Genomic DNA, 15,730 nt, shown 5'->3' on the forward strand with positions numbered 1-15,730 from the left:
CTGAACTATTCTCGCGAGGTCGTCGCTGCGAACGAACTGTCTCCCACGTGAGGATACTCGCGATCGAGGCGGCGCGGCGACGCCGACGAAAAGGGCACACACGAGTAAAATAAAGAGACACGTTTCGCTCGCGTATCTAATTATAACAAATAGCCGGCGCCGCGCCATGCAACGATATTGCGGCAATCGCCACTTGCAGGTGTAGCGAATTTACGATCGGATATGTATAGGCAACTGAAATATTTGCTTATCTTTCTTGTATTCTCTGGCGATTTTGCATATTTGTTTTTCGTTTTAAGAAAAATGTTAAAAGCCGACGTTAATGCTTTTGAAGACGACTCTCACTCGAGAAAGATTTGACCTTAATTCTTTGGAGAAAATTTCTGATATATAAACTAGAATACGTATAAACTTCGTTACATTCAAAATATATGTACATTTCTTTCTTTCGATCTGCTTTAAATTTTAACGACAGATTTTTAATATCTTTGAAATAAAGGTTATAAAAGTCAATAAAAATTATGATGTTTAATTATGCAAGTAATTAGAGAACTAGAGATGTCAATTTAAAATTCATTTCTCAATTAATTGCAACAAGATTTATCTATTTATTAAATCAGTGAATTTTTCATAATATAGCTGTTTTATTTCAAAAGTGGCAGGACAAAAATACATCAGTTAAGAGAACGACTTTGCTTTTGCTAGTTTTTCTGAATGTTTGCTCGTACAAGATCAATTGCTTTCTCGCAATTCGCACCTCCGCGCAAAAACGTATACGAGTATCGTCAATGTCGAGTAGCTTCATCTCGAAAACCGCCATTGGCTTTCCCATCTTTCGATGGAACTCCCGTCGAGGTCTTCTCGCAATCGTGCATATTTTCCAATGGCATGGATCACCAGTACATGCAGCGTTACGCACGTCGTGGCATGATACGCATACGTATACCCGCGATGTACGCGTTGCGCGTAAATACGTGGCGTAGCCGTAAGTGGGCCCGGCACGTTAATGGGTCGCGCTACGCGAGATAAAGGATTATTGATCGTAAATAATTTTGTAATGTACACGGCGATAACGTTGCAATCGCCGCCGCGGACCGCTTATCGTTCTCCCGGCATTCCGTCGATCGTGCCGAAACTCGACGCTGGTCTCTCCTCGACGGCGGAAGCGAGAAGACGTTACAATTTCACGGACTTGACTAGGCATACGGGACATCATCTCGCAAATACGAGCGTACCCCGTTTTCATATTGCAGCCTCACTTTCCTTCGAAATTGCGTTTACCGGAGATAGAATTTAGCATAGATCTTTTATTTTCGTTAAAATTCGGTTTATACTATTTTTGTTTACACTTTTACTAGACTTTTAACTATTATACTACAATATCATATTGTATAATACTTTTAAATATAATTTATTTTTATAACTAATGAGAATATATTATAGTAATATTAGACAATAGCTAATTGAATGTCTAAAAACATTACATATAATTTTTACGTCACGACTCAAAAGGATGATCTTTTTAAGAGCTATAAAATGAAAATAACACTTGACCATGTTACAAATATTTTTTTCCGCGATATTATTTAATTAATCATTAATTTTCTGTTAAATTAAAAAGGATTTTCCCTTTTTCTGTGAGAAATTTAATTTTTAAATATTATATAATCTATTTTTACTCTTCCATCTATATATATATTTCTATTTTTAAGTATAATTATTTTAATTTACAGTTTATATATGATTTAATTTTAATTTTGATTTAAGATTCTATTTAGTATGATAGATTTCAATCTCAGTTTGATTTTATTTTAACTGTTATGTTATTTTTCGAATAAAATCAATAGTATAGTCTACAAGCCAAGTTAAATGTTTGATACTAAAATTTATATAAGTATATATATCTAAATATAAATGTATACGTATTTATATATATATTTTTATTTTTATATTAAATTTTATTTTTATTTATCACATAATCTGTATTTTTTTATTTTATTCTTGGACGTTGGGCGCGATTCGCTATTTTCTACTTCAGTCAAGGTGTGTATGATGATGACATTCGGCTGTGGCGTGATGTTTCATTTGAATGTAGAGCAGGGATGGGACGGAAACGCGTAGTGCATTTGGATGCGTGGAGGGGAGGGGGGGGATACCTTTTAGTAGCTGTCAGGTTACTTTTCGTGGGTATTAACGCTTATCGGATCTATCCGGTGGCTATGCGGTGCCTGCATGTCGACACGCGAGTGCGAGTAGCTCGCTCGCTCGCTCGCTCACACTATATCGTAATTTTATGCACTTCGGACCCGATGAATATGGATTCGTTGCCGTTGCACCTCGCTGGGTCGTCGTCGATTTATGCGGGCGCTTCGTCTCGCCGATCGACCGAGCCGTTCACCCGAGGATCGCGGAAAAATGCCCTATGACGCAGGGAGAAAGAAGGGATAAAGGCGAGGAGATTGGTATCTTCAGAAATCTGATTCGCTAGCGAAGCATTTTGCTGCTGCTGATAGGTATTTCGAAGAGATACGACGTTTCGGAGTTTGTAAGTCTTTAAATAACTTAAGAAAATGATACTAATACTATATTTTTACTAATACTATATATAATACTATATTTAAAAAATATTAAAAGTATTTAATGTTAAAACTTTAAATAAGTATAAGTATTAAATAAAAATGTCAAAATACTCCAAATGAAAGAAATGTGGTAAGAGTATAGAAATAAAAAAATATCTGTTCTCCCCTGAGTGTCAATATAAATAAACACCTAATCTGACGATTAATCTAGAGATAATAGATATCTAATCTAATAAATATCTAAATAAATAGGCGTCGATTCTTTTGAGCGAGCGCTTCAAGAACAAAATCTTTGAAAATGTTAAAGCACTAAATAAAAGAAATTTAAGAAAATAAACGAAATAAGTATCCAATTTAACAAGTAGCTATCGACTCTCGAGCGTTTCAGGAACAAAATCGTCGAAAATTTCAAGATCGCTCGACGGGGGGGGGCAGAGGAAGACGCGAATTCACCGACGTGCTACGCACATGTATGTTACCCACATATGTGTGTTATGTCTCTACATGTATACATATGTGTATACACAAGTGTGTGCACAAATAACGTCCTACGAGCGGCGCAGAATCGTTTGATATCCATACAATGCTAAACGCACCGAACACTAACGCTCTCGCGAAGCAGATTCGCGACGATAAGACCTTCGCGTGTGTACCGCATGTATATACACGCGTGCTTACGCGCACGCAGAGACACGGGCACGACGCACGGGCCGAGCGCGGCAGCGGAGATAAGGCACATGGCACACGTTGCTAGATATGTAGCAGATATCAAACGACGGGACCGGGCTCGCTATACCGAGTGTGCACGAGCGACGTACAAGTAAAGTCGGTTACTACCTGCCTAACCACCTACCTATCTATCTACCTACCTACCGGCGGAGGCTGCTACACGTGTGTAGCTACAGGGAGTGTTACAAGCGATCGAGACGTCGTCCACGTGAGCGAAGCGACCCGCGGAATTCCGCGTCGCTGTCCAATAGATGCGATAACAGAACGATAATAATATAAAACGCTTGTCTCTATGGAATATAATCGATTCCCGCGAAATATATTCTTCTGCGGAGGTTACAGCTGTGAGGTTACAGTCCTTGTTGCCTTCGAATGGATCTCGTGAGAGCGATTCTGATTAATAATTAATTGCGTACCGAGTTTGTGATGCCATACGTTTTTTGTTTTGATTTCTTTAAATGACTGAGGTTTTTTGATACGAAGTATTTTGTTTATTTCTTACTTTGATAGAGCTCAACACTTTGACCGAGCTGATCTCGATTCGAGGAGGCTGCTTCTCTGGAAGTGCGCGACCGTTTATGCGGAGTAATTAAGATTATAAAATTAACTATGCTATAAAATATAGGTAAATATAAAAACATGTATATTATTTAATATTTGTATATTATTATATATGTTTAATAATATCAGATGAAGAGTGAAATCTCATTCTTAAAAATTGAAAATTTTTACCACTGATTTCCAAGACTGGCACAATTGTCATTCTTTAGAGATTTTACCTCAAAGAAAATTTACAGATTAGATTTGCATCAAATATACATTTCGAAAACTATATATTTACTTCATTCATAACTTTCACTGCGCGCAAATATTTCACTAAACATTCTCGAATTGTCATATCGTGCAATTCCTTTTAAAAATAGTCTTTTGCACAAAAATTAGCCATATATCTTATCACTCAGTTATCATTTTTTAAACTGCGGATAACGGCTTAAAATCAGCCATTTTTATCGTCTCCGCAAAAAAAAAAGAACTTTTTATTGGCTCTTTTTATTGAAGAATGATAATTATTTCTATCGTCCTTGCGTTCGTTTGCTGCTCGTTTAATTAATAGATGGACGACACGTATTCTCGTTATCGGGAAACGATTATTCTGGAATATTTCGAATAGCTGTCGCTACCACCGTTGACGCCGCCGTGATATCGCATGCCAGAAAGATTCGTCGTCTCAGGCTCGATTAAAAAAAACTCCCGTCCGATTTCCGGTCACGCGATTCGGAATCCGATCGTGACGATAACGATGTTAGATGATAATCATGATGTAAACGCAACATAATATACGTAATACAGTGTTGCGAGAAGAGTTCTTGAGAAAATGTTCAAGAACTCGTCAAGGTGACGTCAGTTTCATCGTCAGTTTTTACTTAGAAAAAACGGTTTTCAAATTCAAACCAATAAATTAATTACTTCACTTTTGAATATTTTTTTCAACACATATATATGTACACTCTAAAAAATAGTGGTGTCTATATAATTTTCATCGTGTTAATATTAACATTAATATGATGTGGATTTAACACCATGGATTTTAAATTTACATCATGAGGGTATTCATACAAACGTCAGAGGTTTCAAATCAACCATGTTAATACAATATTAACACCGATATAGGAAGAATTATATAGACACCGCACGAACGTTAAATCCACACTAGAGGTGTTAATTCGACACCGATGTTTTTTTAGAGTGCACATCTGGTTTCAGACGAGAGAGATGTCAATAGAATTAAATAAATCTCTGACAATATCTTTAAATTTGATATATATTGCAATGTACACAGGACCTAAAGAGATTAAATTCGCACCGATATTTTTAGAATACAAACATTTCAACGAGATCGTTATTTTCACGTATTTAAATTGATAAAGTCGCGCGAGTGTGTGTTGTCTCGGCTGATTGGAGTGCTCCGTGTAAAATGGCGTCGGCTTGAATTAAGATTTTTAACGCGGAGGGGAAGAAACGTCAGGTAATGTACCGGGTGTGCGGTGCGCGGTGTGTGCCCGGTTGAGAATTATCTGCCGGAAAATCAGCTTAATATCCATACAATGTCACGCACTTCTCGCACACACGACACGCTGTTAGCGTCTGTCGTTTCGCTCTACGCCGAAGTACCGCGCCGATTCCGCGGAAAAACCGCGCGATCTAAGATCCGTAAATTCCTACATACGTTTACGGCGATATCTACGTCGCGCTGATACAGGCAATTTTATAAACAGGAGCGTTTCCAGGTCCGATCGATCATACGGAATGTGTGGCGGCCGTATTAAATCTACCCTAAACCGCGAAATATGTTTTTCACGCGAAATCGAATGGAAGTATATATACTGTATTTTGATATAGAAGTTAAGAAGCAGAATGTCACGACATTTTTATTCGTATAAAATGATAGTATATTTCTAAAAGTGATAAATATGATAAAACTACGTTGTATATTTAAAAAAAACAAATAAGTCAGGAAGTGTATAAATAAACGTATTTTTTTAAATCAATTTGAATCTGATATAATTAAGATTGATGTTTCTCGTCGTAAATATATTTTATGAAACACAGTAACACATATGAGAGTTGTTTGATTCTAGATTATACTCTAAGAAAAAAATTGTCCACTAAATTAATTGTTTATTTAGCTTAATTAAAACATGTAGTGAGAAGGCTCGTTAGCTTAACTAATTATCTTTATTCCTTTTGTTAAAGAATATATATATATATTTAATCAAATAATATATGTTAGACTTAAATAAATAAAAAGAAGCACATAAATACGTAGGAAAACACTTTTCAAATTGTTTCTAACTCTGATCTGATTAAAATTGACGTTTTGTGATTAATAATTGAATTAAAAATATTAAAAATATAGTTTATAATTTTTTTATAATTTTAGACGGTAGCGAAAAAATTTGAATATCGATTAATAAGTACGTTAGTAAAAAAAAAACACAGAAAAATGTTTTTTAAAGTTAATTTTAGCTCTGATATTTGATTATACGTATATAAGATTAGCATTTCAATAATTGAATAAAAAATATGAACTCATAAGCTCTTTAATTCTGGATGAGGGAAACTTTTCTCTTCGTTCTACATTTGTCTCACACACGTGAAACGGCGGGTTTAACAGAGTGCCAATGTGAGAAGAAGGGCGAGGCTGAGAGAGGGGGAGGGCGACGATGTGTGTGCTAATGAACGCCATTAAAAGCAGCGTTAATTAGATCGCGCTAATCAGATTGCCCCGCGTCCCAACCGCGTATCTGCAACCCTTTTTTTCGTACGTGGCCGCCAACATTCGTACGCGATGGGGAGGAATGCGAGTAGACTCGCACGAAACACCCTTCCTCCCTCTACCCTCCCACGCCGTGGACGATTATTCAACTTTTTTTCACAGAACCGCCCTTTGACACTCTGGCCCCTCTCCCCACCGACCCCCTTCTCCTTCGCATTTATCCAGACCTCTTCGAGCGGAACCGCGGCGAAAGGATTGAAATGACTTATTTATTAATCGTCGAGATTAGAATTAATTATATTATTACTGTCTTAATATATTGCGTCTGTGCGATAACGGTATTACAGCCTCAATATTTCATATTTACCTTTTTAAAATCACGTTTATTGCGATCGCCTAGTTGAGATCTTACGCTCCATAAATTCAAGATACGAATCTTTCACTCTTCGATAAGCGTTTCTTCGATCAGTTATCACCGCTTCCGTTCTGATTCCGCGCTCGAAGAGAACGCACGAGGAGGATGAACGACGCATCGCCGGGTGAGATCGGCAGAATTGCCGCGAGACGGACCGGCGTCGCCGATACATCATCGGATCGAATCGAATCTTCGTCTTCCGCGATAGATAGATTCTCGTTTCGGGGCGGGCGGAATTAAACGGACTATGATCCATAGATCACGGATAGGATAGCGGGGTTCCGGTGAACGAGCTAGGGGGTGGAATGGGGGGCGGGAAGGTAGCCGATGAGACGGGCTCCCGCGACCGGAACGATCCTGGCCAGATCCTGCTGCTGCTGCAGTGTCTGGGGTAATGACGTGCGAACAGATATCGGATCCCTCGCCTCTCCTCACGCCGTCGTGTCCTCGCGGGGCAGGGACGTCGCAGGGAGGGTGGGGGAGGGGGGGGGGAGGGTTAACCCCAGCGTTCCTTCTTAAACTGCGTTGGCCCGCAACGTATATGAAAGCATTTAATTAGAACGTATAAAGCGTTACGTTAACGTACATCAGTTAAGAAGTACAAGTTTTTGAATCGAATTAAGATTAAGATTAAAATTACATTCCAGTCATAATATAGATAATTATTACTAGATACTTTACTATTAAATACTACTTGCTAATGTAGATGCTTACTACTTACTACTGTTATATATTAAATACTGCTGGATACTTATTACTAGATATAATACTCCTTATTACTTGCTAAGAAATGCTCACTACTTATTATATGATATACTATTAAATATTAAATACTTATCTACTTTTTTAGTAATAGATATATTCATTACATCTATTATTATTTTGATAGTTCAGTGAAATTACTTTCAAATCTAAATTTTTTGCTGTATTAATTAAATTATTCTTTCTGTGTAGGATTCGGAGGCTATTCGAAATATGTAACATTAATGTTTAAAAAAGAAAAAAAATCATTTATCTTGAATATATTATTTCTTTCGTGTTTTTTGCATAAGATATCGTAACTCAATTCTACATTTAATTAAAGAATCGGTTTGATTCTTCTGTTTATTCTCTGATATCTTAGAAAACATCTGCTATCAAATTAAACTTCTCCCCCTCTCCCATTAATTAAGAATTACTCTTGAGCGACCTGCAGGAGCATCTTCGGACCCAGTTCTCCGGGCCCAACGAAGACAAAGCCAGACGAGAGCGATAAGAGATAGAGGCAGAGGAAGGTCAGTGTGAGGGGAGGGGAGGAGCGATTTAACGAGAAAAAAATGGGCGAGACAGAGATAAATAGGGAGAGGTGGAGGCGGAATTTCGCGATGATCGTGCCGATGTCTGCTCGAGCAGCGAGACCTGGGCGACCATAATCGTCCCTCGTATCGGCCGTGCACGGCCGTTATCGCGCTTATCACCGCGTCCGGTTTCTATCGGCCATCTATGCAAATCGCGGCTAATTATATTTAATTAGATTCGACCGCGGCGCTGCCGGCGATCGGCGCGATGCGATGCGATGCCTTCTAGCTCCGGCTAGAGACCCGTGCTAATAATTACAGCTATGGTCTCTGCTATTACACACCAGTACGCAGTACGCGCTTTTTGCGAATTGCTGCAGCGCACCTAAAATATACGATTACTTTTCTGTGACGTCCATTTGCAAGTGCCGACATTTCTTTCGTGTCTAAATTAATTATTGATTTTTGGCACGTTTTGAAATTATTTGACTTCATAAGATTTGTAAATTTCGGAATTGTAAAATATTCTAAAACATCTTTGTATATTATTAAAACTATTTTTTTTGTTTCTTTGTTGTTAGGAGAATTTTGAGTTATTTAAATTTTTCATTTTATTTTTCAAAAATTTCAGAACTCTCTTTAGAATTTTTTTTAGAATTTTTTTAAAATAATTGTTACAGGTTTGTTAAATAAAAAAAAAAAAACAAATAAAGAATTAAAAAAGTTACTTACATACTCGTAATTATCAGTCTTTGACGTAATGCATTAGATTGTATCAAAACTATTTGATTTTTCATAAGATTTATAAACCTAAGGAATGAAAGAAATTTTTAAAGAAATTGTAAAAAATTCTAAAATATTTGAAGGAAGGAAAGAAATAAAGAATTTAAATTCAAAACTTTTTTGCAAGAAAAAAGAAACAAAAAATGTCGGTATCGTTTAAGAATAATCTAAATAAACTAAGAAATAAACTAAGTATTGATTAGATTACAAGGAGGAAAGAAGAATTACATTAATTCTTTAATTTAATTTTTTTAATTTATATGTTATATATATATATATTTAAAAATCATAAAATTAAATATTATACAAAAATAATTGCACATATAATGGTATTTGTATACTGTTCTTTTTTTCTGCTTGATATCGGTCAGTTTTTTGCCCATCACAATTTTTCTCCCCGAAATTCTTTCTTTTGATGACTATATAAATTATATGGCGAGTTAGTAATGCGAAGGCTTAGAGTAAACCGTGCACCGATGGTGCTTGTCGTAAAGATAAGTGCGCCTGGGCCCCCGCCAAAGATTGGACCCCGTTTCACGATCCGTGCCCCTCTTCTCCCTTCTCTCGGGTTTCACTACTATCAGAACATTATATCGTACGTACACAAACTATCAAACATGTATGATTCCGTTTCCAATTAAAATTAGGTCGGATATGGTTTAGAGCTCGTCGTTGTGAAACGCTCATTGTTCGTAAATTCGCGTTTTCGTCTCGCTCGCTTTGCTCTAATTATGAACTGTTTAATCAATTAAATGACCGATTAAGAGAAGAAGAGGGCAGATAACACAGCGAAACATTTCAATCCGGAATCGTCGTGTTCTCCGTTTTTTCTCAATCAAAGTTTGTACTTGTATATAAATAAATATTACTACTCTATACAATATTATTTTGTATAAGATATCGTAACTTAATTCCGCGTTTATACAATTTATTTATATTAAAATTGATACGGTTTCTTCTATTTATTCCTTCGTATCTTAAAAAATATCTGTGTGTGTTATTAAATTAAAACTTATCTTTTTTCCCTATTAATTTGTAAAACAGCAAGATTAATATTTTTTAAATAAAAAGATCAAGTAATAAATTGTGCTAAATAAGTAACAAGATAATTCTTGCATAAAATAGAGAAAGATTGATTTTTTTTAAATAAACTGGTATCTACGTGTAAATTGCTAAACAACTAAATAAATAAGTCTTTTATAAAGTAATCAACAAACATGTGTAAATTATGTTAACAAGTTAACAATGTTAAGTTACAAATTAAAACGTAATTTAGACTAATTATAAGTGAAGGAAAAGTTCGAGGTTAAAGATTTCTAATGCAAACAACGCACAGAAATATAAGAGTGATATGGGAAATCGAATTCTGTAAAAAATTTTGAAAGATTTTTTAACAGAAATTAATTTTAAATAAATTTATTTAAAAAGAACAAATTCTGAAGATAATTAGATACTACATTTAGAAAATGAAAAAAACAGTTTTAGGAAAAAATTTAAAGATAACGTATTTAAATTCAGTAAAGAATTAATTTTATTACCTATATAGAATGATTAGAATTGAGATTTTTGGAGTATTGCGTGTCTTTTTTTTTATTATAAATTAGAGAATTAAGAAGCACTAATCAATGCGGTGGAAATTAAATTCTACTCAATCTGTAACAGTGATATCTGTAATCATCGCGTCTGCTATCATCGAGAAATAACTCCCTCATTGCGACGGGACTTCTATCTACGAGCTGTTGCCGATTTGATGATAGGGCCTTGTCTGGGTCTTAATTCACGAAAATTTGCATTGCGGTCTGATTAAATCTCTGACATACACACTGGTCCCGAATAGCTATAAACACTCCAGAAAATTAACAGAAATGATTATGAACATTTCCATGATTTTGTTTCAGTTGCTTTCTAATATTTTTTATTAAAACCTGATAATCCAACCTTGTATTAAAGTTTAGTTGAAAGGATCTTCCTTGGAATTCCTTAATCTTCAAATTAACAGAAATATAAGATTTCGTTGCAACTTTGTAAAATATTTAATTTAGGATCGTAAAATAATAATGCTACTGAAAGAAAAGTTTTTGGTATTTATTATTTTAATTATATATTACCATAATTATGGTTATTACAACTATAATGTTAGTAATAATAATTATATGTATATACAGTTCTATCGACAAATATATAGGTGACATTAAAAAAATGACTATAAATTAACTATAATTATGATAACACGTAATTATAGTTATAAACACCAAAAACTTTTCTCTTAATATATTAATACAGTTAATAATATTAATAATAATAATAATAAATATAATAATAATAATGAACACAATTTTAATACACTATTAAATCTTCTATAAATTATTTAATATATAGTTGTTAGTACGATATTTCAATAATAATAAAAATATAAATTATATAAGCAAATTATAAGCAATAATTTAAATAGTAAATTTTTATAATAACAAGATAATCGGTTACAATAGTAACGACCATTGATGTCGTCAGTCATTGAGTTGAATTGACCGCTGCGCTTTTTGATTCTCAGTACCTGCGGCTGAAAGGGACACCCTGTGTAAGAGTTGCATTAGTTATCTTTGCGTCGCGAAGATGGTTGGGGGGGAGGACGATAGGGGAGGAATGCAACCGTTGCTTTATCGACGAAGCGTGGGTTTCGAAGTGCCGTCTTCTGGCAGAGAATGCAGGTGCTTTATCTGCTGCGGGCCCCGCGCGCAAAGAAAAAAGGGCGAACGATATCAGAGACCCGAGTATCGGGGACCACCGGATCCGAGGGAGAGGGGAGAAAAGGAGAGCCGATTACTCCAAATAAACTCGTGTCGAGATTCGTTTCAGTCGTATTTAACACTGATAAGGAGATCGAATGAATTTTATAACGTTCCCTGACCACTTCGGCCCAAATAATTATCGGTCCCATCGAATCTTCGTCCCTGGAATGTCTACGAACCCCGCCAGGAAGAAGATAAGGATTCTCTAAATTCTAAGTCATTTATAGGACTACTGAAATTAGTAAAAGAGGATGTGAATGTTTACCTTACCTGCGAAAAGAGCAGGACAATCGTAAAAATATTTTGTATAATATTTGCGATTTATTCCTATCTTAATTTAGATAGACAAAAGTTTAAACATTATATTATACAATATTTTTGATAATATTATGAGTTATTCCATATACATAAAAAATTCTTTGTTTAAATCTAATTATGTCTACACATAAACAATTTTTAATGTTGTATATTAATTGCAATGGAAGAGCTTGTCATTGTCCATGATTTTTAGAAATCTTTTTTTCTATTTGTTTATACTTTTTAATCACTTTATCGATTTATTTATTATCGACGGTTGATGTTTTGGACAAGAAAATCTACGAAGGAGGAACTTAGGTGAGAAGAAAGGAAATTTAACGAGCTGACGCTCAGTCAATGGCACTAATGACGCTATAATTAATTGCACAAAAGACTGGCCATTACGTCCGTTTCACACGCGAAACCTCAAGGAAGCTTCGTCGGCTGTATGCGTGACACGCAATTTATTATCTCGGCTAAATTATAGGACGCGTAATATCGGCAGGTTAGAACGATAAAATTGAATGATGAAATCTCGAATTGGAGGAAGATTTAAAAAAATTGGGCTATAATTATTTTAAGTAAAATTAAAAAATTATTAAATACATATGTATATTTATATTGCTTTCTCTTACTTCAAAAGTGACAAACGAAAACCATGATTTTCGAATTATATTATCATATATATATTATATTTAAATATAATAGTTTATGGTAAATTGAATTGTAACATTTCTTTGTGTCAAAATAACATGATTTATAGGTAAATAAAAAAATAACAAAAATAAATGTTTTAAAACGTAAATTTGGAGGTGAATGAATAAAATGTATGTTAATTAATCATAAACGTTAATTTTACTGAAAAAAAAAATACTTTCACTCTTTATAATCTGTGTCAGTATTATCTTTTTTTTGCGTTTGTTTTTTTAAATATGTATTTGTGTTACTTTCTGACATATTCATATTGTGCTAAATTAACACAAATTTTCCAATGGTGTGCGTTCACAAAGAAATAATTGTTTATTTAACTAAATTAATTTAATTGTCTTTATTTCTTTCATTACAGAAAATGTATGATATATTTAAATCAAATATAATACATATATTTAATTTAAATACGTACATTCATCGAAAAAATAAAAATGAACGAAATTAATTTAGTCAAATGAACAATTTTATTCTCAGTGTTGGATTATAATTCAATATTTCACGACAAAAAATTGTTATAACGAAATAATTCACATTCAAGTAATTCACAACAAAATCGCTCACAAAACAAAGTTACAAAAATAAAAAAATCTCAGGAATACATGCAGGAACATCGCAGACTTTAGTAGAGATATCCTCTCAGTATTGTGACGTTCATGCAAAATCTATACCGATGACAAAGAAGAACCCGGGTCACCTTCGACTCGATTTTTAAGCGGCTCGCGCACGTTTGCAGGCTTTACACGCGCGGCACGAGGCACAAAAGCCATCGCGTCATCACGTCCGAATAATTCTTCCACGAAGAGACCCATTCGGAAAAGTGAAATCGACCAGCGATGAAGAGAAGTATTTTCACGATGGAATTTATTACCATACGCTAACCGAAAGATCCCTTGTAGAGGTCCTAGAGAATCGTCAGGGAATCCAGCACATTTTTGCTGGACCAAGAGGCTATGCGAGCCAAGAATAATCTACCTACGCTCTTCTATCTGTCTGTCTCTCTCTCTCTCTCTTTTTCTCTCTCTCTGTTTCTCTCTCTCTCTCTCTCTCTCTCTCTCTCTCTCTCTCTCTCTCTCTCTCTCTCGCCTGGTCTGGTTATCATCTCGCGGCTGGTATTGGTCCGATATCGAATGAATGCCTGGCTTTATGATTCGATCGCGCGACTGATAACGGACCACGTATGCACACTCGTTGATTATGCACTCGCGGTGTATGCGCATCATAGATTCGGAACGTATCTAGATGCGTTACCGGTTTCATTGTTGGATAATCGAAATCTCATTCTGTTCCTTGAATGACGAAAATCTTTAAGTATGATATATAAGCACTTAAACTTGAAAGTTTAATCAAGATTATTGCTGCTACAATTAAAATCGAAAACGAAATTGAGATTAATTCCTTAAAACTGAAATAAAAATGTTAATTTGAGGGTTACACATATTTTTTAACAAACATAGAAGAAATTTTCAGGTTTTCTTCTATATTACATTTGAAACTAGCTATAAAAAGTTTGGCAAAAGTTGAAAACCTAAATCAAAAATTATTTCAATAAAAAGTACACATATTTTTCAAAAATATTTAAAATAAAATGAGAAAATTTTCATTAAAACATATTTTATTATTAAATATAAATATTAACTTTATTGAACTGTTTCCTATATATTATATAATATTCATTTTTTTTTACGGGAGATTTTCAATTCCAGTCTTTTTGCAAAGACTATACATTTAATTTTTAATCAAAATTCGGGAAAAAATTTTGAAAAATTTTTCAGAAATAAAAGAAAACTTTAAGACGTATTTCTTCATGCGCAGAAAAGAATATGAATATTTAAAGCATGTTGGAATTGCTGCTTTTAATTATTATTTTTAATCTTATTATTGTTGTTTTAATTATAATGTATCATTTTTTAGTAATAATTTCTGTTTAAAGTCCAAGAACGCAATTTCACTTAAGTGTCGCGCGAATCTTCGTCGCGATGCAGAAGAACGTGGGAAAAGGAAGGAGATCGGAGTGAAGTGGGCCCCAAGGCCCAGCTGCGGGAATATCGACGAATTATCGCGAAGGACGCCCGCGCCGTGCGTGACTTTGTTCTTGATAAAATTATCCTCGCGCCTGGTAACGAAGTGACTCGCGCGTTAACATCTTGCCGGTTGATTGCGAATTATGAGCCTGAGTCGTCCCTACCATTTTTACCTTTTTTATACGTATTGCAACGTGCTTATCGTTAAATTTTTTTTTAGATAAATCTCAATGCTTGCACTAATCGCGTTTTACGCGACGTTATATACCTAAGTATTAGTTTAATTATAAACATCAGATTTTGTTCCTCGACTCTATTTGACATTTAACTGCATAAATTAATAATTAATTCATGATATCGTGACATTTATATAAATCAAATCCGATTTACATAATCGATACTGTTAATATTTTTTACGACTTACAGCTTTAGTTTTTAATCTTTTAATATATTTTTTATATATTTAATTTTATTTAACATTTCTCGATTGATTTTCACTTACTATTGTTTAATAACGCTTTTTTAATTTACGCAAGCGAGATACGGTTTCGATTTTACTATAAAGTAACAGCTTTTGCGTAGATTTTATGAAAAAAGATAACTCTGATTCGAGTTCACATATCTTTACTCTTGAACAATTTCTTTCGTTGCCACTTCCCATTTATCGCTCTCAACTCGATTCTGCTGAGCTCGTTTTGGCTTTACTCCGCCCCGCTTTCCTCGGAAAATCATCCGTGTATCTCTTCCGCGTCAGTTAGGATAACGCGCGACGTCCTAGAAGTCGATAGATGCTGGATAAGGAGCTGGTCCATGTCAGCGCGCAGCGTCCGCGACGCGAAATTAATATTCGCA

Source organism: Cyphomyrmex costatus, unplaced genomic scaffold (assembly GCF_001594065.2).
Source record: "Cyphomyrmex costatus isolate MS0001 unplaced genomic scaffold, Ccosl1.0 scaffold160, whole genome shotgun sequence".
Lineage (NCBI taxonomy): Eukaryota > Metazoa > Arthropoda > Insecta > Hymenoptera > Formicidae > Cyphomyrmex > Cyphomyrmex costatus.